The 26,531-nt window shown below is 36.7% G+C and overlaps 1 long non-coding RNA gene across 2 annotated transcripts; it reads right to left on the bottom strand.

The window, feature by feature from the left end:
- Positions 1-21: 21 nt before the first annotated feature.
- Positions 22-21,897, bottom strand: LOC118626895. Of its 2 annotated transcripts, XR_004958958.1 has the most exons (5): positions 19,548-21,897; positions 18,108-18,254; positions 16,174-16,299; positions 7,609-7,897; positions 22-149 (listed from the first exon to the last, which is right to left on the bottom strand). It is a non-coding gene; the product is annotated as an uncharacterized LOC118626895 (long non-coding RNA). The 2 variants fall into 2 exon arrangements; XR_004958957.1 differs by lacking the exon at positions 7,609-7,897.
- Between the last annotated feature and the right edge of the window lie 4,634 nt (positions 21,898-26,531).

Below are 26,531 nucleotides of genomic sequence, written 5' to 3'. Positions count from 1 at the left end.
AAAGAAAAAAGAAAGAAAGAAAAAAATAATATCCTCTTTAAGGTATTTCCTTCTCATTTTATTTTTTCTTCATGGGCACTAGGTTAGGATCTTGAATAATAACAGAATTTTCTATTTCATATCATCTTTGTCCATCTTTGTTGATATTCCTGTAAACAGAGAATTCAGTTTAAAGACTACATACCTGAGAATAATACCACAGGGAATAACACTAAGTAGGTTTTCCTAGTATATTATAGTTACCTGTAGCAAAGATAAAAATCTATTCCTGAGTATATGGCTGTGCTATAATAATTTCTTCCTAAAGCTGGAGGATTTGATTTCCATGGTTGAAAATATCAATAAGACCTCTTTTTGTATCTCTTTGCACACAGATGTTACTTTCATGCAAATACAGGGTAAACTATGAATTGGATCTGGATACATGACCATCCAAAAGAAGGAGCTCTACACTAGGTAAAAGGCCACAAATGCTCTAGTCCTGGTTATACTACTAAAAAGCTGTGTAACCTTGGACAAGTGACAGTTTCTTAGAGTATCAATTTCCACATGTGTAAAATTAGGAAATTAGAGAAGTTATGTGTCCACTGAAGGACTCTACTTATAAGAGGGCTGCAAATACATAAATATTGGGGAGTCAGATACAGAACGAGGTGATACTTAGGTCAATGTGAACAGCTATTGAAAGATTCTCCAAGGGTCCGGAATCTATAATCTGTAAATCTCTGGTCTTCCACTAGCTAGCTGTACAATTTTTTTGAAAATCATTTTATTTCCTTAAACCACTGTAAAACAAGATGGGTAGACTAGATGATTTCAAAGTTTTATTCCACCTCTAAATTCTATGATTTAGAATTCAAATATGAGTCTAGAGAGGACAAAAGGAAACAAGGTAAAATAGGATTAAAATAAACATGAGATTCTCTGACTTCCTTGTTTTTACATTGAGTTAGATTTTCTCTAATTGTGTCATTTGGTGGAAAGATAAATGAGGGTAACTCCTGCATTCCAGTTGATGGTAGGATAGCAATTATTTAAAAAACAAAACAAAAACAGAACAATTATAATTTGGTTAAGAGGCAGAAAATCATTTATCCAAATGCTAACTATTACTTTGCATATAATAATTAGCTCCAGAAGATGTACCCATCTAGCACTTTTTGGCAACTAGCAAACACTTAATAAATATTTACTTTATGAGTTATGATTACTGCTGTTCTATTTGAATGAGGATGATTAGGAGTTGACAGTCTTCAGTGGAGAATTCTGGTGTTTAGAAATCCCTTTCCTTTGGTGTTTCAAAAGACTCCAAGTCTATGAACCCATTAAACGTCATTATGTTTTTATGGTCTAGCTCAGTGAGGAGTCTACTGAGATACACAGTATTTCAATTACTTTGAATGCTGTCCAAATCTGTGGTAAGATTTCACTGTATTAAGCAAGTATCAAAAGGAACTCAAGAAATCTAACAATTTTTAAAAATACACTCTTTGCTCATATATATTAGGAGCAATTACGTTTTTTGACCTATAATCTCACAGATGATAACATAATTTTCAAAAGTATGGGTAAGTCCTGGCCAGGTGGCTCAGTTGGTTGGAGCATTGTCCAGTACACCAAAAGGTTGCAGGTTTGCTTCCTGATCAGGGCACATACCTAGGTTGTGGGTTCAATCCTCAGTCAGGGTTAGTGTGGGAGGAAATCAATTGATGTTTCTTTTACATCAATGTTTCTCTCTCTCTGATTTCCTCTCTCTATGAAATCAGTAAATGTATCCTCATTTGAGGACTTTTTAAAAAAGATTTTTAAAATATGGGTAATATATAAAGAAGTGGTCCCAAGGTCTTTCATCACATCTTTTTTTTTCAATCCTACACACAACTTAGGTTAAAAACACTATATACATTTTCATTTTATCATACATCAGGGCATTACTCCACTGTGGCTTGGCTGATGGCCTTCCTCCCTGCTTATGTATATACTACAATTAGGAATTCAATAACATTGTCATTAATAAGGGCTGGAATGAGCATTAGTTGTACTGACTGTCACAGAAGTGGCAGTTCGCTAACATTGGATCCATAGGACATCATTATAAAACCATCAATCAAGGCTTGAGAGGGCTGGTGCTTTACTGGAGCCACTGCAGTGGAATTTGACCAATACGAATGCCCTTATTATATACCTAAATTAAGGAAGAAAACTCATTTGTGGAATTTAATTATACATCCAGTATTTACCCTTCACTCTCTGTTTGTGATGCCTCATTACTATTGCAAATGTACATTTCACATTACAAGCTACAGAGACACTGAAAAGAATCGGTAGCAAGAGAGAATATACATGTGTATTTTATACAATATATGCAATGCAACATAAAAATAAGAGACTATTTGTCACCACATTGATTTCTGTGTACAGTTCAATTACAGCAAAAAGCTTACATGAACATGTCAGTCTGACACAATTTAACAAGCATTCACAAAGTGGCTGCTAGATACAGGGCACAGAGTGACATTCAGGATGTGTTCATCACCTCCCTACCCTCAAGGAGCTTACAAGGACATTTAGTCTCTCTTATTTAAAAAAAATCCTAAAAAAATCAATGGTCCTTTCATTTTTTTTCTTTAATGGAGTTCCCAGAAAGAGGTTCTGCTGAAAGTTGATAAATTATATTTTTGCTCCAGGCCTGTGTTTGGGAAGAAGACCGTGGAACTGGATCTGATTTGAAAGAAAATAGCCAGGGTCCATGGGAAACTACTGAAACACATGTTTCTACAACACTAATATTAAAGGGATAGTGCTTGCTCAGCCTGGTTCTGAGAACACTGGGTTCCTCTAAAGTAAATCAAAACAGGAAAGCAAGAAAGTGATAGAGGCAGCACTTGTTAATAATACAGCCCTAGGTTAGGCCGCACTAACAATAACTACCCTTTTAAAAATATATAAATGAACTCCAAAGCACATTAAAAACATTATCCCATTCACCGTGAAAAAGTGGGCATTTAAAAAAATATTTTTTATTGATTTTTTTAGAGAGAGAAGAAGGGAATGGGAGAGGGAGAAAAAGAGAGAGAGACTCAATCAGCACTTCCTGCATGCCCTCTACTGAGGATCTAACCCCAAAACCCGGGCATGTGCCCTGACCAGAATCGAACCCGCGACCTTTTGGTGCATGGGGTGACACCCAACCAACTGACCCACACCAGCCAGAGCAAAAGTGAGCATTTTTTACCTTCATTTTACAAATAAGAAACTGAGTCTCAGAGGGCGTAGGAAATTTGCCTGAGACACACAGCTATGAGTGGGAGAACCAGGGCTCTAATGCAGGAATGTCTAGCTCCACATACCAGGAGTTTCTGCTCATCAGTGCCTCTCTAGAGAGATACCTCTATGGATACCTACGTGGATACCTACCATTCAGCCAAAACAAATTTCTTTGACTTGAACTTTAATTTAATGCAGCATAATGCATTTCCATCACCCTCTCAGTTTTTACCTCCTCTGAAACTGAATCCTTGTCTTTGACTTCTAGTGATTTTTTTTTTTTTTTTTGCCTTTGTTCCCTCAAAGGCAAAAGCTGGAAAGAGTGTGAGGCAATTACTAACTATTGGCACAGTCAGAGTGGGTCTCAAAATTTTCACCGATCAAATGAAAAATAAAGTTTCAAGAGTACAAAGACCAGTTCTCTAGCTGATTGCTACGTTCATTGTCTTGTCTCAAGTAATCCACACTGGCACATGAAAAACTCAAAACTGAAAATCTGGTCAGGAAGTCAGAAGTAGACTAAAACCAACATAATTTCTTATTCCAGTTTTGAATAGTTGTGGAATTATTTTGGTAAAGATGGGTAGACCGACACTCAGTAAGGGCCATATCAAGTTGTCAAAAGAAAAGGTTATTCCATTTTTTAAGGACTAGGAGAAATGAAATATTTTGCTCTCAGCCAAAAACCAATGAGAATGCAAGAGACCTAAGACTTCGACAAGCAAACTTACCATGAGAAAAGTTATGTTACAATCTATATTTAATCATTGGAAGATGCTTTTCTTGTCTGGTGTGTGCTAAATACAACCATTCCCATAAAAACAAAAATACCCATTCTGTATCTCCTTACTTTCAGGTCAATAGGCATTCCTCTTTAAGAAGTACCCACACTACAATTGTTTTAAAATCTTATGTTGTTTAAGCCAAAACATTTCTAGCATTGCCAGCAACCACCCGAAGCCAGGGGAGGCATAGCACAGATTCTCCTTTAGTGCCCCCAGAAAGAACCAGCCCTGTCAACACATTGATTTCAGACTTCTAGCCTCCAGAGCTGAGACAATAAATATCTGTGTTGTTTTAAGTCCCCCCAAATTATGTTGTTTAGCAAGATCTTTATTTCTTAAAGTGAAGCATGAGTTAGATGGAATTATATTAGGTTGATGTGCTAATGTGAAGGAATCCCCCCAGTCCAAAGCACATCTACCCGTCATGGGGGTTCATTATTCTATGTTTAAAACAGGATTTCTTGGTTTTCACAAATACATAATGTAAATGGTGCTGTCGAATACAGTAGCTTCTAGCCACATGTGGCTATTTAAATTAATTGTAATGAAATAAAATGAAGATTCAATTTCCTCGATCTCACTGGCCACATTTTAAATATCCAGTAGCCACATGTGGCCAGTAACTGCAATGATGGACAGCACAGACACAGGGCATTTCCATCACTGCAGAGAGATCTACTGGAAAGTGCTGGTCTAGAAGGATGAGACAGAGAATACAGAACCACTGTTACAACCACGGCGGCTTCTATTTAAAGAAATCCCCGGCTTCTCCTCCAACACTGACCTCATCACACTCATATAATGACAGCTATCCTCCACAGTCCCAGAAATATCACTTTATTGGATTGACAACCTAGAGAAACTTAATAACTGGCGCTTTATTATGCATAGTGTCAGGTCAGCATCTAGTTTGGAGATGCTATTGTCCTGACCTCTCTGTTGGCAAGAAGTAGCTAGTGCAGCTCCATTTGTCTGGATTGGAACACAGTTGGGGTGAGAAAATGGAAAACATGATGTTCCCCCTTCAGCCATGACCCAGACTTACCCAGTGTTCTGTTCGAGATTATTCCTAAGTGACTAAGAGGCATGTTTTTACACCAGCAACAACCCTGAACTTTTCAAAAACTATAATAAGCCCTCAAGATAATAAAAGGATTGGTCCTGAATAGAGAAAAGCTATGCATTTCCGCAATTCCCAGTCTGTCACTGAGATAGAAACACTGTATTAAATACATTTTATTTTTTTGTTAATCCTCACCTGAGGATAATTTTCCATTGATTTTTTAGATAGAGTGGAAGTGAAGGAGGGAAGGAGGGAGGGTGGGAGGGAGGGAGAGAGAGAGAGAGAGAGAGAGAGAGAGAGAAACATCAATGGGAGAGGAACACATCGATTGGTTGCTTCCCATATGACTCTGACCAGGGCCAGGGATCAAACTTGAAAACCAGGTACTACATGCCCTTGACCAGAATCGAACCTGTAACTCTTTGGTTTGCAGGCTGATGTTGTAATTGCTGAGCCAAACTGGCCAGGGTTGTATTAAATACATGTTAAATGAGTGCACTAAAAAGTCTATCCATAAGTCAGACAATCAATATTCCTCAGTGTACCTATAGTTCTCAAAATAGGGTTAGAATCTTTTCTAATTATATTATAAGGTTTCAAAGTTCTCATACATATGATTAAGGAATATATATTTATTTCTTGCCTGATTTAAAGTCTCCAAATACATTTCAAAATTATTTAAATAATTTTTTCTCAAGACCAATGTTTTTGGCATTTATCAAAAACTTTTAAAAGACTTTTTTTTTTCTTTCTAAACAAGGGCTCAACATTCATAGTATCCTATAAGAATGCCAAAAAATAAAAATAAAGCTGAGTCCTGCTATTAAGACAGCTTAGATCTATTCTGTAACAGATTGTCCCCATTCAAGGAAAACAATGGCCTGTGTGAGACCAGAGATGTCATGACACTGACCCTTAAGAACACAGCAAAACATGTTTGCTCTTCATTAACATGAGACCTGGATCTATCCTTTGATAATCTCTAACTTTTCTACTTATATCAAGCTTATCCAACATGTCATGATGCCTAAAGCATAAATCTAAAGAAAAATAATAAAGTGTGTGACTACAACTACAGATATGATAGGAATTCTGACCTAAGCAAAAATTAAAGGAAATTAGTTCTTAAAATTCACAGAAGTGTGTCCATACGGCATGGCTCTTTTGAGAAACACAGGCCCCGAGAGAGATTATAGCCAAAGAAGATTTGGTGGTTTCTCACTAAGCCCCTGGCAGTGACTGTTTCAGAAAATTAAGTCGTTTACGGAGCACATACTCTTGAGACATCCCCTTGCTTGATTAGATGAGGCAACAATACAATGTGGATGTGAATTCTAAACAGATGGGGGAAATAACCATAGGAAAGAAGCTGCTGGCTCTGGCCAGGTGGTAAAAGGGTTCTCCGAATGGGCAAGCAAAATACCCCTCATAGAAAAAAGAAGTTTGAGGAGATCTTGCCACTAAAAAGAAAAAGCCAACGTTAAATGCCCTACAGATGCAGGACAGAAAGAAGGTAATGATAGGGGGAGGTATATGTGGGGCTTCTGGATTGCTGATCATATTTTCTCTTTTTTAAAAAATTTTTTTCTTTATTGATATTACCGAGAGAGAGAGAGAGAGGAAGGGAGAGGGAGAGAGAGATAGAAACATCAATGAGAGAGAACATTGATTGGCCGCCTCCTGCATGTCCCCTACTGGGGATCAGGCCCACAACTTGGGCATGTGCCCTGACTGGGAGTCAAACTGGGAACCTCTTGGTGGCGTGGGTTGATGCTCAACCACTGAGCCACACTGGCAGGACATATTCTGTTTCTTGACTGGGGTAATGGCTACACAAATTTGTAAAATTGGAATGATTTGTCAAGCCATACACACATACACACACATATAGATGTTGTTGTTGCTAATCCTCATTCAAGGATATTTTTTCATTGATTTTTAGGTAGAGTGGAAGGGAGGGAGGGAGGGAAGGGGAGAAAGAGAGACAGAAACATCAATGTGAAAGACACATTGATTGGTTACCTCCCGCATGACCCCAGCCAGGACTGGGGATCGAACCTGCATTTCAGACACGTGCCGTTGACTGGAAATCAAACCCAAGACCTTCAGTCTGTGGACTGACACTCTAACCACTGAGTCAAACTGGCCGGGGCATCAAGCTCTGTATTTAAAATTTGTGAATTTTTATGTGTATATGCCACACCTAATTTTTTTAAATATGTAAGAAGTTAGCCTGGCCTGTGTGGCTCAGGTGTTTGGGCATTGTCCCCATGCACCAAGAGGTCATTGGTTCGATTCCAGGTCAGTGCACATGCCCAGGTTTCGAGCTCAATCCCCAGTAGGGGGCATGCAGGAGGCAGCCAATCGATGTTTCTATCTTTCTCTCCCTCTCCCATCCTCTCTCTCTCTAAAAAAAAAAATCAATAAAAACATTTTCTTTTTAAAAGAGAAGTTAAACACCCATGTCCTCAACAGAGAGTCATACAGACTAACCTCAGAATTTTCGTGGGTTTCTATGAAAGAAGCAACAAAAAGGAATTTGTTTAGTGTAACACCAGGCCACGCCACTGAGTCAGAAACATGTTGTTATGGTGACATTTCATCTAATGAGGTCCCTTTGTGAACATGCTGGTGCTGTTAGTCCAAGCTCATTGCTGCATACTAAACAAGATGTTTTGTGTTGGACTGGTTGCCAATGCAGTTGTCAGTCAGCAGACATATGTAGAGGACCTCGTAGGTGCAAAGCATTGTCTGCACTGGCTAGTGGTGCGAGAGAAGTATCCTGCCCCCAATGAAATAAAAATGACTTATGTCTTTTTTCCATAAGCAACATATCAGCAAGTATAAAATAATACAATTCACGTAAATCAAATTTTATATTCTGTCTCTTCCATAATTCATTCCTTTTTGTCCCTCAGCAAATTCACTCAACATCATTTTTATCGGATCTTCTCCATCCCCCTTACAAGTCTCTAAGTTTGAAATCTGTGGCACCCTCCTCATTGATCCAAACAGTTCATTTAATCCTTCCTGCACATAATTTAGTAATTTAGTTTAACTGGCAAAATTGTAAAGTTTTGCGATTTTCAGGGAGGATTCTACAGCCAGACTATCCAGGATTGAATTCCTTAAACTTTCTTATTGTTTATGTCAAGTGTGTGAATATATAGGCTCAAATACAAGTAAATAAGAAAACCTCCTTTAGTGGCTTTTAAATGCATTCTCATTCGTGCCAGCTGCTTGATTTGTATACATTGCTGTATTATAGACTCATGAGTGAAGCCGAAAGAATAGGATGATGTGATATAAGCCATTGCACTTGTGTATTCTGTCTTATCAAGGAAGTCACAATTATCTCTGCTATTCTCAAAATAAAGGGTACATTATTAAAGGACGCCATAAGGCATCAACCTTTCTTTAAAATTTATAGTCTACTACCATTTAGCATGTCTGTATGTCAGTGAATTAATTTTACAAGTGTTCATTAACTACTGACACTCAATAGACTATCTAGAGAACAATTCAAGTGTGCTAAAGGTGGATCATCCATTAGTGGCACATTTATCAATATCAATAAAATAGCATTTCAATTTAATGTGCTTTTACTTATGTTGCTTGTATTCTAGATTCCTCTGGTCTTCATTTTGCCCCAAAATGTGATTCTTAAAATATATACATGTATTCCACCTCTCTCTTAGGTGCTTATCAACCACTTAGGAAGTTAACAGTCACCTGTTATAGTGACAACAGAACCAAATTAATATCCTACCCCCAAAAAAGGTATTTATTCCTTTGGTGATTTTTTTAAAAGCTACTACAGAAACATGATCACACTTTCAGAAAACTCAGACAGGACAAAGACAATAGAAGAGATATAGAAAATAAAATTTAAAAAAGCAAACAATAGTTCTCCTAGAAGTTTTTTATTATTTTAATCCTCACCAGAAGATATACTTTTGTGTTTTTTTTTAAATATTGATTCCAGAGAGAGAGGGGGGAACATCTGTTGGTTGCCTCCTGTACGTACCCCAGTTGGGGATCAAACCTGCAACTTAGGTATGTGTCCTGACTGGGAATGAACCCGAAACCTTTTGGTGTATAAGATGATGCTCCATCCAACTGAGCCAGCTGGCCAGGGCCTCCTAGAAGTTTTAAGTCATGAGCTACTTCTAGTAGATAATGTACTTTGGTGTTCAATAGAGTCATATTCCAAATTCATAAGGCCTTTAAGTCTTATTTATTTGTACATAGACTAATTTTCAAAATAATTCTTAATAACTTAAAAATTTCAGAGCAAATTTTAAGGTTGCACTGCACCAGTTTTTTAAAAATTATAATTTCCACAGTAATGTGATTTCTAGTATAACATTCTAGCTGCTACTGGAAAATGACAATATGTTAATACTTATATAACTCTGCCTTACACACATTTGTCACAATATATTGTCTTTAAACAATATCTCTTATCTTTTATCTATTTCACTCCACTCAATTGCCTATACATGTCTAATAGCTCCATCTGCTAATTTCTCTTCATTCAAATGTTAAATATTGTTTATGAGTTCCTTAAAAACCTCTCCAATATACTAATTACATAATACAGTTATATTGACTTTCATAAGAAAAAATTAGTTTTTGAAAAAGGAAAAACTATTTTAAATGTTTATACTACATCCTATGAAATAGTCTTGAACAGAATTTTTTTGGTAAACCATGTTGCAGTCTTTTACCAATGTTCTTTGGTTCGGTATAAATGATATGGTACATTTGCATTCAAATTCATGGAACTTTTCAAATCTGTTTCCCATTTAGCTGGCCAGCCAAAAACAATATTTTCATTTGTAAACAGCTGTTTCATAATCAGCTCTTTTGTACTATGTGGAATTCCATAAAAGATAAAAAATTTTATTTAAAATACAGGAATTGCATTAATCCACTGCAAATCATTGATTAGTTTTTGTATACTACCACACAGTTTAACATATAAGGAAAGATTTTAAGGAAAATTTAATCTTGTGTCCAAATATAACATTACTTTAAACATGAGGTCATCTAAACATCTGTCTCCAATATATCACTGGGGATTTAAATCAAAAGTCTGCTAAACATGTACAATCATTTTGAAAATAAATAACAGGACAAATTTTGTCTTGATTATGATTATCATGCATTTTAAAAGGAAACATTTATTCTAATAAGAAAAGTCTGAACTAATTTAAACTTTATTGACATTAAGTTAAAATAGTTTCATACAAGAATAAAATATTTCATTTATTTGTTGCTTAACAATACTTATATTTTAATTTTTCAACATTATACCCTATTCCTTTATTTCTTTATATATTGTTAACTGCAAAATATTTATGGAAAATTTTCAAGACATAAAATGTTGCCACTCAGTAACTGAAAAACTAATAATATTCTTTCTGAACTTTCCTTCCTTTAGGGCAGATATGAACCCTCAACAAGAACTAAAATAGTTCTATCTATTTAATTGAATCCTGCTTTATGCTTTAAAATAAAATAAATATGGCTAATTTCAAAAGACAGTTAAGGCAATAACTTCACTCCAAGACTTTACCATCAGCAAAAATTTAACGTATTTTAAAGAGAATGTAATTAAACTTAAACTCTACACTTTACTGTAGAATTCCATTTGTGTCTAATAAGTGAGAGCATTTTAATTCAGCAACAGAATTACTTCAAAAACCAGATAATATGTGAGATGAATTAGCATTAAAAATAAACCAAAATGCTTAATCTTCAAAACAGTTTCCAAAAGTAAACACACATTAGCAGCTGAAAAGCTGGAGAAAAACAAATTAAAACATCACTGAATAACGCCACGTTTTAAAACACACACCATAGCTTTCTCTAATGTGACAGACATCTCCAGAAATCCAGCTGAAAGGGATATTAGTTCCAGGCTGATCTTGCACCAAAATATAATGTGATCTAGTCACAAAAAAATATATAACTGAAGGTGGTAGTGGTGGGTTTCTGAACAACCTCAGTTCTTTTCTTCTTCCTGTCTATGTTTTGGAGTTGACAGCATGGACCATGGTAATGTCAGGTCACGTATCTGCCTTGGTGAGAGATTCTGGCCAAGGACTTTCCGGCACTGTGAATGAAACTACTTAAAGGCGAGAAGTGTGTCTATCACCTCTTGGACACTCGTTGCCCAGAACTGCAGCTGACACATACCTGCAGCTTGGTGATCCTTGGTCAATGTATAAAGGAGTTAATGAAAGGAATATCTGACCAAAAACTAAGAATGTTTGCCTGGTTCAGTTAGAACTGCCTACTAATAAACTGTCTTAATTTTCCCACCTATAAAGTGAGGCTAATTTCTTACCTCCACGTTCACTGAGGTTTTTGTGAGAAATGAATAAAAATATATGTACAAAAGCATCTGGAAAACTCCCAGTAGTAAATACGTGTAATTATCATGATTATTAGCAGCAAGACAGGGACGGGCAAAAGCAGGTTGACAGTTGTGAGTATGCAAAATAGAGTTTATTCTTGTATTATTAATTATTAATTATTGTATTATTTTCCAACTGCAAACCTAATTTTGCCCCACCTGTATATGTAGGTTAAAATAATATCTGCAGAGAAGAAAATACTGAATGTAAGATAAAGTATTTATTTAAAGTATTTTTTTGAATGAATAAGGTTAAAATCTAATTTACTTGTTCCCCAAAATAATGTAATTTGTTGAAAAACAGAGAAATTCACTTTGGAAATAAAGAACTGGGGACAAAGAAATCACTTCGGAAATGTTAATTCTTGTGATATCATTGTTTTAAACTTTAAAAGATCTTGAAAACTTAATAACTGTTTTTTGGATTACCAGGAAGAAATTCAAGTTTTCTTCCCATTCCAAAAGTTTTAACTATACTAGATGACTGAAGATGCCTATTCACTATAAGCAACATAAAAAGCATGTATTCTGTATTGCCAGTGGTTTTCCCCCAAATTTAAACAAGCACAGATATGATCTAAGTGGGAAGTGGGTGAAGTTATACTGATCTTTGTGTTGAAATAGCACAGATTTATCTTTATTATTATTTCTGTCAATTAATTTAAAAAATTTTTTAAACCACTAAAATATAAAAATAATTTGGCTTTAGTATAGTTTCCATTTGTATAACTTTCTCACGTTCAAAGTTTGGGTTCCCACATCTTTTACAATCTTTCACTTCTTTCTCAGTGGGTTTGTTCTACATGATGTTGATAGTAAGTGGCCCCTTGAAAAATCATCTAATTTAGCTTTCCCCTATTCAGTTACTCAAAAGACCTAGAACAAGATATGCAAGGTACTATGTGTCACTTTTTTTTTCCTAGATCATACTGACTTTTATTTTTCAAAATATTCATATTAGCAAGTTTTTCACACATTTTCATCTGAGTGCTTTAAAGAAATGACATAGACCCCACCTTCAGGGACAGTATTTCTCAACCTGATTCCAATGGGCTGGAGCAATTTTTTAAATGGTAAATCCTGGGCCAACCCCCACTCCCACTCCCAAAGATGTTGATTTAGTTTATCTGGGGTGTGGTCCTGGCATCAGGAGCTTTTAAAGTTACCGAGGTGATTTTAAGATCCCATCAAGGCTGAGAACCACTGCTTTGGAACTTTACAGTCTTGGAAGCAAGATTCTTAATAACAGTAACAAACTACCCATTTAAAGATACATACTTGTGCCAAGCAGCTGGCTAAGCACTTTATGTGCAGTATCTCATTTAACTCACAACAACTTTATAGGAAAAGATGGTTACTAATCCCTACTTTATGAATAAGGACACTATGATTAGAAAGATTAAGAAACTCTCCCAAGGTCCTACTGCTGTTCCTGGGCTGAGCGAGAATTCCAGGACAGTGGGAACTCTTTATCATCGACCACCACCATGGTAGGAGCTATGCCATGAACCAGACTCTTTTTTAAGGGCAAGTCAGAGTGCTAGTGAACCGAAGTGATGCAAGAATTACCTTCAGGGATATAAAAACACTAAAATTAGCAAGACATTAGAAATGCCCATTTTTCTCCTTAGCCTGATTGTCAGAATAAATTGCAAACTTTCTCAAAATAGCAGTGTTTGAGGCAAAGAACAGTCCCAGGCAGCGTTCTGGTCTAGCTGCATACCTCTCCGTTGTCATGGACATGGGAGGGAACAATGAAATCATTATTTGACTATTATTTTTTAGTTGCTAGTCAGCATAGGAGTCTGTCTGCAAACTGCATCTCTGCATTCCCTCCGGATCAGGGGAGCTGTCCCTCCTGGTAGTGACAGAATAACCACAAACAACACAACCCTTCTCAGGGGAAAGCCATCTTTATCTGTCAATATTAGTCAGTTGAGAAACAGAGATGCAGGCAGCTGAAAAAACAGTTTGACTGTTTTAAGTTTACAGGTGGCCTTCTAATGGAAACTTTTACACACTGACATTCCTTTTTCAAGTTAAAAAACTTTGGACAAAAAGGGACAAAATTTGGCAGTATGTTAATGCAATGTGTCTAACCAGCTTGTGAAAGCAAAATATCACATTTTAGAGAAGCTTGGTGAACTAAGTAAGCACCAGCCTTCTGGCAAGCAGACTCAGTTCCTGTTACCACCTTTTCTATGCTACACATTTCTCATGGTTAAGATCAGATCAGCCACATGTACCTGTTATAACAGAGCCTGGTCCACACAAGACACTTAAGAAATGTTTTCTGAATGAGTTCATGGATATTGGGGAGAACTAATTCAAAAACATTTCTGAAAATCAAATGGTATACACAGTAACATCATAATGTCAACATGTAAATAATACGTCAGCACCTTAAAGCCCAGCTAGAAAGTATTTTGAAGTGTAGGTTTATTTGCTCATGCATGTGTGTGTAAGTGTGTGTGTGTGTGTTGTTCCTTGGAAGAAGCGAGGATGAAAAGATGAGATGGCATTTGACTGATAATTCTGTAACCATTAGCAGCAAGGATCAGATTCTTGAGGTTTAATGAAAGATACCTGTTGTGCTTTCTCCAACATTTGGGGCAATGGAGCAGACAGGACCAGTTTATTTTGCTGGTGGCTCAAAACCCTTTTCCTAATTGACCTATCATAACTTAAACTGAGTGGGGAAAGGCACTGTTTGGAGCCTATCCCATGGAATAAAGTACAATTAATTAAATTTATCGATTTAGCTACCACAATAAAATTTTCCTAAAATAAAACCAGGGTTTTTAAAAATCAGATTAGATGGCTACTGACAAAAGTCAGAAGAGCATGGGGTGCCCTGGAGAATAGCCCTGGACAGTCCCTGAGGAAGAACACTGAACCGTGGGGCTGAGGGAATAGAAAAAAATACAGAAACCAGTAAGAAAAGGAGAGACCGTTAATTACAGACGCGGGTAATAATTTTGCCTTCACATCTTGGGAGAAGGGCTGATAGACCCTAGTCAATCTATAAATGAGCAGTTGTCAATCAGGTGGTCTCTTTATCGCTGGGGTGGGATACTGAAATAATTAAATTAAGGACAAGGTCTTTATTACTTGTCTTGATTAATAATGATTGATAAAATTTGCTCCAAATAATACACTGCAATTTTAAGGTCCCAAAAGATACTATGAATGACAAATATAATCAAATACCTACAAAAATATAAATGCCTTTCTCTCATAAGGGAAGTAGGTCTTGGGGGAAGGGAGTGACCCAAGTTATTTGATAGACCTGTGGGATGTGAATTGAGAATCACTCCTATAGACCTTCTACAGAATACTGAAAAGGAAATTTCCAGAAGCAACCTAATGACTCTATTTTGGGAATTGAAAGACCACTACATCTGGTGAAAACTAAGATTATATTAATGATATCCAGGTTGAGAACAAAACAAAACTCTACCACCCCAAATTAGAATTAAGTAAAAATAAGATTAGGTTTCTAGAAGGTAAACAAAACAAAACAAAAATACAGTTTACATTATAAATTGTAGAACAGAATTATAGTTAGCATATGTTCATATAGTGTGTCATTCATCTATGAAGATATTTTTAAATGTTTGGAATATGCCTAAATATTTCTGTTTTTCCCTCTCTGTTAATAATAACAAATACTTACTAAGTGCTGGGCACAGTTATAAGCATTTTACATGTATCAATCCAACCGACCCTTCCAACAACCTTATGAAATATATCGCAATATTATCTCTAATTTATGGGTGAAGCACAGAAATGTCAAAATGCCTGCCCAAGGGTAACACATCTAGTGAGTGTCAGGTAAAGCATCCAAATCTCCTCAGGACACAACCACATCTTTGTATTATCTTTACTCTCTTTGTAAGGTAAAGTTCACTATTACACATCGATGTCTCTTGATAGGGTACAATATTTTCTTCATTGTTGATTGATCTCATTTGGACCTATTTCATTGCTTAGTTTCCATAAGTGTACTTAAAAGTTTGCCATCTAGCCCTGGCCAGCGTGACTCGGTTGGTCAAGCGTCGCCCCGTGCACCCAAAGGTTACCAGTTCAATTTCCCAGTTAGGGCACATGCGGAGGTTTCAGGTTCAGTCCCCAGGAGGTGGCATGCAGGAAGCAGATGATTGATGTTTCTCTCACATTGATATCTCTCTCTCTCTGTCTCCCTCCCCTTCCTCTCTCTCTAAAATCAATAAAAACATATTTTTTAAAAAGTTTGCCATCTCTGTAACCATTTTTGGAAAGCTATGTAATTTGCAAAACAAAGATCTAAAAATAGAAATTAAGTAGATCAATGTTTTCATATATATGTATATATATTATACACACACACACATCACACACACACACACGAGTTAACTAACTCCTTGGGACACCAGAGTAGAAACTTAATAGACCAGAAGAGAAAATTAAGATTAGGTTGCTATGACCCCACTAAAGAAGTACCCTGTCACGTGACTATGTGTTTATCTGTGTGTCTGCAACACACGTGGAAGTGACTCAGCTGTTCCTGAGGGAGTGTGGGGCAAGTAGAGAGATTGACTTAAAAAAAAATACAACTAACACAGTGGCCTTTGAACTTGAAAAAATAAACTTACCTTCAAACAGTAAGCAACTTAATCAGATAGTCTATATTCTTTATTATCATTCCTAGGAAACTGGGTATTGGGAAGATACAGGTCTACATCCGTGCACAGTCAAGATCCAGGAAGACTGTATTCAGGCTTGGAGAAACAATGAGAATTTAAGTACCCAGGATTTAAGCCCCTCCAAGAGCAATCAGAGCAAGAAAACTAAGACCCTTTGGATTTCCATTTTTTCCCTTTGCAGCTATTAGGAAGAAAAGGAATGGTATATTTTAGCAGTGTGTGGTTTCTGGGGTAATGTCTGAATCTGGTGGTAGGTGAGCAGCAATGATTCTCCTCACCATCAGTGACATGCATTAAGCATGGACGGAACTGCACCAGCTACTCAGATCACTTAAGAAGCAATAAATGCTCTAGTGTCTTGATGAAAGGTTTAAAGTTTTTTAAATTAACATTCAAAATCGAGAACCAAAATAAATTGTCATTCATTTTGTCACCTATCTATTCATTCAACAAATACTTATTGTGTACCTAGCCTGTGCCAGATTCTGTTGTAGGCACTGAGGATATAGCAGGGTACCAAACATGCCATGATTCTTACCCTCAGGGAGCTTATTGTTTATTGATAGAAATAAGAAGAGCATGTTTTAATATCTGTCATTGTTCTACATCAAGTTTATTTAACAATAAACATTATGCATTTTTACATTTAAGTAAACATGTCAGTCAGTCAGTGTTACAGCTCCATCCAACATAAAAACGAAGTTGTTGTTTGTTTGTTTTTTTAAATTAAATATATGGCTCTTTTCTTAGCTATACAATGCTAATAAAACATATGTATTAAAAGTGTGACTTCCTTCATGCTTATTCAAGTGTAAGAATACATAAAGTCATATAAACTGCACAAATCATAACCAAAAGGCAGACACTTTTTAATGCAGAAATAGTTAATTTGCTAACAATTCATACATACTAATGACCACTGCGACCCCCTTTTTCTCCAACCTTGAAGGTTTTATTATACAGTTCTTTGGTCTGCACTTCCCTTTGGTCCTCCTCTGCTGTCTGACTATTCGATATGCACACAGCCACTCATCCATCCATCCATGTATTCAAGGCACAGATATGTGCCAGGAACAACTGGAGTGGGAACCTCTGGAATCCAGTTACCTTTGTCCCTTGGGACCAGAGTCCCTCAGAGGTTGAAAGAGAACTAAGATGCTTCTATTTACTAAGACTCTCGATAATGCAAACAAGTAAAGAAATGCCAACTTAACAGGCTTAGTAAAAAGTTGTTTTTATTAGATAACTACATTTTATATATTAATGCTTTTAGCACACAATTGCAATGACAAAGGCAATGCCTTTATGTCTAGCTTTATTTGAAAGAAACGTCAAAAGTTTAAATTTATGAGGTCCTCTGTGAATGTGGGGCCCCATTCAATGGGCCCTCCTGGTCCTGCTCAACCCTTTTCCTCTTGGCTTTTGGCACATTCCTATCTCATTGCCAAAGACAAGACACCAGGCTATCTGCACATATAAATGGTTCAGTCTCATTCCCTACTGCTTATATCCCTGGAAATCTCCAGGGAAGTAAACCTCAGAAGGGCACAGTACCCTGGAGTTAGGCTTAAGGGTCCTAAATGCCCTGGGGTTCAGGGCCCCTATTAGTGGTATTTTACACTTAGTACAAGTTTTAAAAAATAAATTTTTTGTGCCTTGGCCACAAGTTACATAACATTGTTCTAGGGGAGAATGCACCCTGATTGAAAATAACCAACCCAAAACTACAGATTTCTGGAACATGACCTACACATTGATGGCATTACATGAAACAATTTTTTCTCACCCATGGTAACTGCATTTCTTACTTTTTTCTTATATATTTGTCTTATGTTTTTCCTATACATGATAACTGTGAGTCTTTTAAAAACATTTTAGCTTACCCGGAAAAAAACCTGCCATCCATTTCTAACTTCTGTAAATCATGGAAAGTAAGACTTCCTTTTTGAGTTTACAAAATAAACTATTTCTATATATAGTTGTACACAAGCAGCAACTGTGCATCTTATATGATTATATGTCCTTTCATTCTAGAAAGCAAATCATACTGTTTAGCATAGGCCATACATTGAGATACACATCTTAGGTCAAAAAATAAAAGTTTTATTTATTTTAATGTTGCTCTGTGAAACTATCACTTCTACAAGGAATATTCCCTCCACAATCAGCAAAATAAGATGTATGAAAGAGTTCAAAGTACTTGGTTTCTAAACTAGAAGATATATATTTTTTTTACCTCTGTCATATTTATGTTATGGCACATAAGCAAAATAGGCCTCAATAGAATTGTATTGCTTTATGGTAAATGCAGTTTAAATAAAAACAGATTTATTGAGTGGCTAGTATAGTCTAAACACTGTGCTAGGCCTAGAGATAAAAAATAAATAACACTTGGTCTTTACCCAAAAGGGGCTCACTCTTTGCAAGATTTAAAAAACAAGAAATAGATCCAGTATAATCTTTTAAATTAATCACAAAACACTAAAGTAATTGTAAAAAGCATCCGTGTAGAATGAAACATAATAGTACATAGTATGTAAGCATATCAATGAAAGCATTTTTAATACATACAATACTGAACAATGGGTATTTAATACTCACTATTGAATGGATAGATAACACATTTTAAAAATATGAAATATATAAATCCAGTAATGTAAATTACCATTGCTTTTTAAAATAAATAAATAAAAAACTTAGGTGTCAGTGTCTCTACTTTGTCTTTCTTTGCTTCTCTGTTGACCTCCTAATCTCCAGCATATGTGTGTTCGAAAGAATAGAAGGTATAGGCCAATGTAGATCTCCATGAAAACATGAAGGACACAGTAAAAAAAAAGTCTTATTTCTTGATGCTCAGTCAGACAAACATGAGACTATATTGCTCTGTAAAAGAAAGATGCTGATATGTCTTACAATTTTGATATCATCACATTCCTACTTTCAATTTAATTTAAAGTAAATGTTTAAAGTGTTTTCTTAGTGTAACTAAAATTGCTCAATAAAAAAAAACATTAAGAGGCTTAGTATTTCTTATATTAAGTAATTTCTATATTCATTTTCTTTATAATTTTCCTAAAATGTCACAGCTGTATAGGTTTCTCATTAAGAGAGAAAAAAATAATTTGTATAATTGAATAATCATTTTTTTAAATGTTTAAAAAGACAGGGAAAGTTGTACTGCCATCTTGTGGTTAAAAGTTCATTTACAGGAGCAAAGACTTCTGGTATTTCCCATTAACTAATTCCGCAATACAGTATGTATTAATCTAAAAAAAAAATCCTGTTTGGAACTTATGTTTAAGAAAAAAACATATCTCACTCACTTTCTTATGTTAAATCCCAGTAGATTAAAAGAAGAAATGACATTATGAGTGGCTGCCTTGGCAGATAAATGAAAAGAACCATACATTTGACACTCTAGGTCCTGCTCACAGAAGCTTATGATTTACTCTTAGTGTAAAACACTGAAAATTTAGAGAAACAAAATTATGTACTCTAGGAGTTTTATTTTCACAAGGTAATCTCCAAGACTGACAAGCAATTAATATGACATTGATGCTAAGCTTATTAACATTGTTGGTTTGGTCCAGAACGCTAATTATGAAAGCAAGACCACTGCAGAGAAAATAAATATTAAAGCAACATAAATAGTTTCTTCTTACTTACTTACTAAGTCTTTTACTTAGACACATACACCCATTTTCCATATATAACTAAGAATCATACTTAAATGAAAAAATAATAATTCCAAAAATACAGTCCTCTATATTTTTCAAATGTATAATCCTCTACAATCTAAGCAGGGCATCTGTTCTAAATGTTTTACAACTCTGGTACCTAATTAGAAGTCAACATATTGCCACATCTGTCTGCAGAAAGCCTTTTCTTTTCTAAAGCAAATTATCGAAATTATAGGAAGACATCGCCATCTATAGGTATGCACAAGTACTGGATGGAGTTAGATTCGCATGTGACTGACTGCCCACTGTGGTACAGGAGCCAAGCCAATGTACTGCCCTAGAAGGAAGCTCCAAAATAACCCCGCTCATCCTTGACTCTCTGGAGAGGTATCTGAAATTTAATTCATTTCAAAGTGTTTTAATCTATCTCTACAATCATTCTCTAAAATAACGGTAATAACAACAACCACAGCAACAATAACAAAAACTAATGCTTCCTATAATTGTATTACTCTGATTTTGGTAAACTTGATGACCCATAAATATTGGTAACTTTTCAAAAATTAGCATAATGCATGTCTCATCTGTCTCTCTGTCTCTCTCTGTCTCTCTCTGTCTCTCTCTCTCTCTCTCTCTCTCAGTCTCTCTGTAAAACTTTTGGCTGCAATTCTATTTTAGGTGTTATTCAATTTTACTGAAACATATGTTTTATTATTTTTTCTCCAAAGTTATATCTTCCTCCTACAATAGTCCATTCTAGTTTTTGTGGACATTCAACTAAACTCACCCTTGCATCTAACCTAAAGCTGCCAGATTCATGCAAACAAAAAGGCTCAAGACACCTATTTCATGCAACTTGAAGTCCCTTGTTTTTCGCAAGAGAATCTGTACAGATTTTTTCAGTCTGCTTTGGAGTTGTCCTCACCCTAGTGAATCGTTCTGGTGTTTACCCTTGTTACATAAGGGTTCAATCTCCAATTAATTACCTGAGGATTGAGACTCAGCTAATTCCTAATCAATTGCCTGTAGGGGCTGGCAGAAAAGGGGTGGCCCACTGATGCTGACAGACACCCCGCTGGCTAATACGGAGAATTTCATATTTGTGCTGTCACTGGCATTTATAAAGATCTGACTCAAACAAGAAATGTCCTGTTTCACCAAGCGCAGACCCTGTTTGTTCATCAATACTTGCATTCCAAAGCAGCTATAATATTTAACCCACCAAGAAAGCCAAGAGGCCTTAGGAAGGTAATACTCTGTATGTGGCTGCCAACCTGATTTCACATTCTGCACACTATGAGGCAGGGCGGGATAGTGGGTAGGAATACAAGCTTTGAAAGCAAAGAGAACAGAGTTTGAGCCCATGCTCTCTCATTGGCCATGAGCTGGTTATTTAATTTCTCTGAGCTTCACTTCCCTCATCCTCAAGAAATTACGAATGAATACTGATGGTTTAAGCAAAGTAAGGTGCTTTACACATAGTGATTATTCAATAAATGTTAGTGATTAAGATTTATTTTAGTTTCCCATTTGTCTTATCAAAATTATTGACCAGATAATTAGGTAGAATCCACCTAACCCAAACACCCAGAGAAATTCATTTATAACTTCTTAAGACAGCAAAAAGAATGAGGAAGACTGAACTCAAAATAAGGATGAGTACAACTATACAAAAAGAGAAAATGGCATTTGAAGGTCTAACATCACTTACAGAATTTAGCTCTGAAACATTTTTGAAAAACCATTAGAGTCCCCATGACTCCTGATTCCATGTTATTTTTACTGTATAACTTAAAAATTTGTCTGCAGGGTGCAAAGGAGTTGGATGTGTAGACCTAAGAGTTATCTGCAAATGGATAGTGCTGAAGCCAGAGAGCAGATGGATTTGTTCAGGGAGATAACAGAGAGTATAGGGCAGAGAACCTGAGACCCCTGCAGAAGACAATTTTTTAAAATTTACTTTTCAGTTACAGTTTATGTATATTATGTTAGTTTTAGGTATACAACCCACTTATTAAACATTTATATAACTAAGAAAGTCTTTACCTCAATAAAACTAATATCCATCTGACACCATATATAGTTATTGCTATATTACTGACTATATTCTCTGTGCTGTACTTTGCTTCCCCATGACTATTCTGTAACATCAATTTGTACTTCTTAATCCCTTCACCTTTTTCACCCATCCTCCAAAACCCTCTCCCATCTGGCAACTGTCAAAATGTTCCTTGTATCTAAGAGTCTGTTTTTGTTTCCATTTTGTTTGTTCATTTACCTTGTTTTTTAGATTCCACATATACGTGAAATCAGATGGCATTTGCCTTTCCCTGTCTGACTTATTTCACTCAGCACAACCCATGTTGTTGCAGATGGCAAGATTTCATTCTTTTTATGGCCGAGTCATATTCTATTGTATGTATGCACCACTTCTTCTTTATCCTTCATTAATTAATTTACTTTTATTTATTTTTTGCATTTATCTTCAGATAGAGTGGGGGAGAGGGAGGGAGGAAGACAGAGAGAGAGAAACATCGATGCAAGACAGACACATGGAGTGGCTGCCACCCACACAACCCCAACTGGGCCGGGGACAAACCACAACCAAGGTACGTGCCCTTGGCGAGAACCGAACCTAGGTTTCTCTGGTCCCCGGGCTGACACTCTAACTGCTGAGACAAACCAGCCAGGGCTATCCATTCATTTACTGATGGACACTTAAGTTGCTTCCATATCTTGGTTGTTGTAAATAATGCTGTAGTGAACATAAGGGTGCATATGTCTTCTCAATTTAATATTTTGGGTTTCTTTGGATAAATACCCAGAAGTGGAATTGCTGGGTCCTTCTTTGTCTTTATTATAGCTTTTGTCTGGTATAAGTATTGCTACCCAGCATTTTGCTAGTTTGTTTCCATTTTCATGAAATATCTTTTTCCTTTCAGTCTGAGTGTGTCCTTGGACCTGGAATAAGTCTCTTTAAGACAGCATATGCAAGACAGCAAGTTGGGTGGGGTCTCAGGAAGTCATCAGGGTAGGGCTAACAGTGTTAGGTTGACTGAGGCTCAGATATGGCCTGGCCTGAACCTCCAGAGGGATGGCTGAGCAGAGGAACAGTGGCCTCAGCCAGCACTTCTGTCTGGAGAAAGCTGCCTCTCCAGCCCTCACCCCAAATCCAGACAATTCGTTTCCTCCCCGTATGTCCTGACACCTCCCAAGCTGCTGCCCCAATGCTGGAACTCAGAGTGAGTGAGTCCAAGTAAATCTGGGTGCAGGCCCTTTAAGAGAAATGCCCAGGACTCCAGAGGCCTTCTATCTCACTCAACCACAATCCTGCTATTTTTACAGATATGGGTACTTATCTTCCCAACACTAGAACCCTGGGCTGGGGAGCCTGCTGGGGGACTGAGATCCCTGCTCCTCAGAGGGGACCTCGCAGTCAAGGTATCCCTACTGGTTTTTTAAACACATGTGGGTGTGGGACCAGCCCATTAGTCTTCACCCCTCCTACCAGTCTCAACGTGGCTGCTTCTTTGTATCCTTAGTTATAAAATTTCTGTTCAGCTAGATTTCAGGCAGTTCTGAAAAATGGTTGTTCTGTAGTTTAGATGTACTTTGATGTGGTTGTGGGAGGAGGTAAGCACAGTGTTTACCTACACCACCATCTTGACTAGAACATCAGTTTTTAAGAAATGGAAAAAAGAAGAACAATTTTAAAAAGTGATGAGATGTGAAAAAGGGGGTAGAAGTCAACAGCAGAAACAACATTGAAAAGAAAAATTGGTCAGAGGTCTGAAATTCCACAAATATTAGTTGAAATTAGAAATTAAAGCCAGTAGAAAGGTCAAGTCAGATACACCAATTCCATTAGGTTGAAAAAAACTGAGTGAAAAACTTTCCCCAAAGTTTTACCTTGAAAGGAAAAGAAACTCAGGACCACAGCTTGAGATAAGTGACGTGAATTTGAGAAACACAATATGAAAAGAAAAATACAACTGAATGCCTGTTGTGGGTTGAACTGTGTTCCCCCAAAAAGATATGTTTGAGTCCTAACCTCTGGGATCTGAGAATGTGACCTTATCTGGAAATAGGGTCTTTGCGGAAGTAATCAGGTTAAGATGAGGTAATACTGGATTACAGCGGGTCGTAATCCGATGAGTGGTGTCCTCATAAGATGAGGGAAATTTGGACAAATAGAGAGAGAATGTGATGTGCTAACAGCCTAAGAACACAAGGACTGCTGGCAACTGCCAGAAACTGGAAGAGACATGAAACACATTCTCCCTCGGTGCCTCCAGAAGGAACCAGCCCTGATCACACTTTGATTTCAGACTTGTCGTCTCCAGAACTCTGGGACAATCAAGTCCTGTCATCATAAGCCACTCAGTTTGCGGAACATTGTTCAAACAGCCCTAGAAAACTAATACAAAGACTGTCAATAACAATACAAAGATACAGACCTAACTGAATACGTACAATGAGCATAAAACATGATCACAATCAAGTATAGAAATAATTGACATACACATAATAATTTAAAAGGAAAAGACAGTTGGCAAGGAAATCAGTTATAATCTAGAAGAATCATGAAGAATCCTGTAGAAGCCCCTTAACCTGGTTTCATTCATTGCCATTTTAAGATAACACCTACTTTAATTATAATCATGTTTGAAAATGATCTGTGCCTCTCTTTTCATTTTAGGATCCTGGAATGAAAATGATACACAGATTTTTTAAATTATCATGGGCGTCTCTCAGAAGATGGCAGAGATTTTAGACCTGAAGTTAATTTTTTTTTTTACTTAGTTTACTGAATAATTACAATGCAAGAAAATATTGTTGAAAGAATGTATTGTTGCAAGTATCAGTTGTCTGATGACTAGAATCCTAAGAATAATATTCTGTGACTTGTGCCTCTGCTATTTATTCATTAATACAATCACAACTACTTCTGAGTGACTACTGTGGTGTACCTAAAACACCAGCCTCTCCTTGGTGTGAGATGTCGTAGTCAAGAAGGGGGGCGGAGGGATGCAGGAGGAGGGAGGTAAGAAAGGGCTGCTTTAATAAGATTTTCCTAAAGTGTTGTATAGAAGTTGTTTTATGTCAATTGAATCATGAACCAATATACTATACCTATTTTTAAAATGTCTTTCAGTTGAGGGACAGTAAAATAAAAAATCCTTTGAAATGTGGTTATGCAATTCGTATTTTATTTGTTGTTAAATTCATACTTTTGAGATATGGATTTTCTTTAAGAGAGACAAGACTACATTTTAATTAAAACACATCCTTTAAAGGTATTTTATAATTAATTTGAGCAGTAGAGTTGCTTCCTCCTATGTGGTTGAAATATGGGGATTTTTCCTCCCCTAATTACCCAGATAATGGGTTCCAGCCTCCCTTTGATGTGTCATAAAGGCTCACCTGTTTCACTACAACCTGCTATTTATTATCAAACAATTGCAGTTTCCCAAATCCCGAATTTCCAAAGGTGCCATTTATCCAAATCACATGTGTGTCCCCTTTGCACCCATTCTGAAAAAGAATTTTCCTTGATCAAAATTTTAACCCTGATTACCCCCCGGTGCATCAGCCCTTTTATTACCTCGTCCAAATTAAAATCCAGAGGACTACTAGTATGCATACTGTTAAGGCATTTCTCTTAACTGCATCTTAACTAATATGGGTTAGGGTGAGAAAAAAATAGAAATCTTGTGAAAATGAAGCTATATAAGATCAGGAGTTTAAAAAAATAACGTTTAAAATTATCCTATACCTTTTTAGTTGCCTTTTAAGGTTGAATGTCTGGGCTCTCTCCCATTAATACAATGTACATTTTCATATACTTTCAATAAGTAATCTCCCAGAAGCCTATACACGAATCCCAGGCTTCTCTCCCTCCAGAAAGGTCTTTCACTTCACTTTCTCATTTGACCTCTTGAAAGTGATTGAGATAAACTGCACAATGTGCTTGGAACTATATCTAATGTAAAAATGAAAAACTTGCTTCCACAATACTTTGACCAAACAATTTGACTACAACTTCTCCAGGGAGATGCACAACATAAAGATAGTGATAGAGAATGCACTGGGGGGTGTGTCTACAAGATACAGGGGACTAGGGTGGGGCTGGAGAGGAGGAAACAATAGCCTGTAAATTGTGAGAAATAAATCAATGTCCTGCCAGCATGGTGATTATGTAAATAATATATGGAGCGGGGATGTTCTAGGAAACACTCTGAGTGGAACTTACAGACTTCAAAGAATATGAGTTTATGATTCTGAAAGGCAAGAGGAGGAGGGTCCTAGGAATGCCACGGTGGAAGGGAACTCAGTGTGGACAGGGCCTGGCATGCCTGCAGGAAGGAGGCTGACAACATCTGGTAAGAGCAGGGTCTCTCAGTGGACCAAGGGGATTTCATCAGAGACCACGGGAGATTCTCAAATTGGCTGCAAAAGCCGTATGAGAACTTGGAGGGAAACCCATCTGAGTGGTCCTAAAAGGTTCCTACATGACATGAGATAAGAACCCCATGAGCTTTGGAACCACATGGAAGAGCCCAAACTGATCATTAGGGACTATGAGAGGGTCTGAGGTGAGCCATATTCCTGGCTCCAAGGAAGAGA

Source organism: Molossus molossus, unplaced genomic scaffold, assembly GCF_014108415.1.
Source record: "Molossus molossus isolate mMolMol1 unplaced genomic scaffold, mMolMol1.p scaffold_m16_p_1, whole genome shotgun sequence".
NCBI classification, from domain to species: domain Eukaryota; kingdom Metazoa; phylum Chordata; class Mammalia; order Chiroptera; family Molossidae; genus Molossus; species Molossus molossus.
The sequence above is the reverse complement of the archived record's forward strand: the minus strand, read 5'-3'. Positions and strand labels throughout refer to the sequence as shown.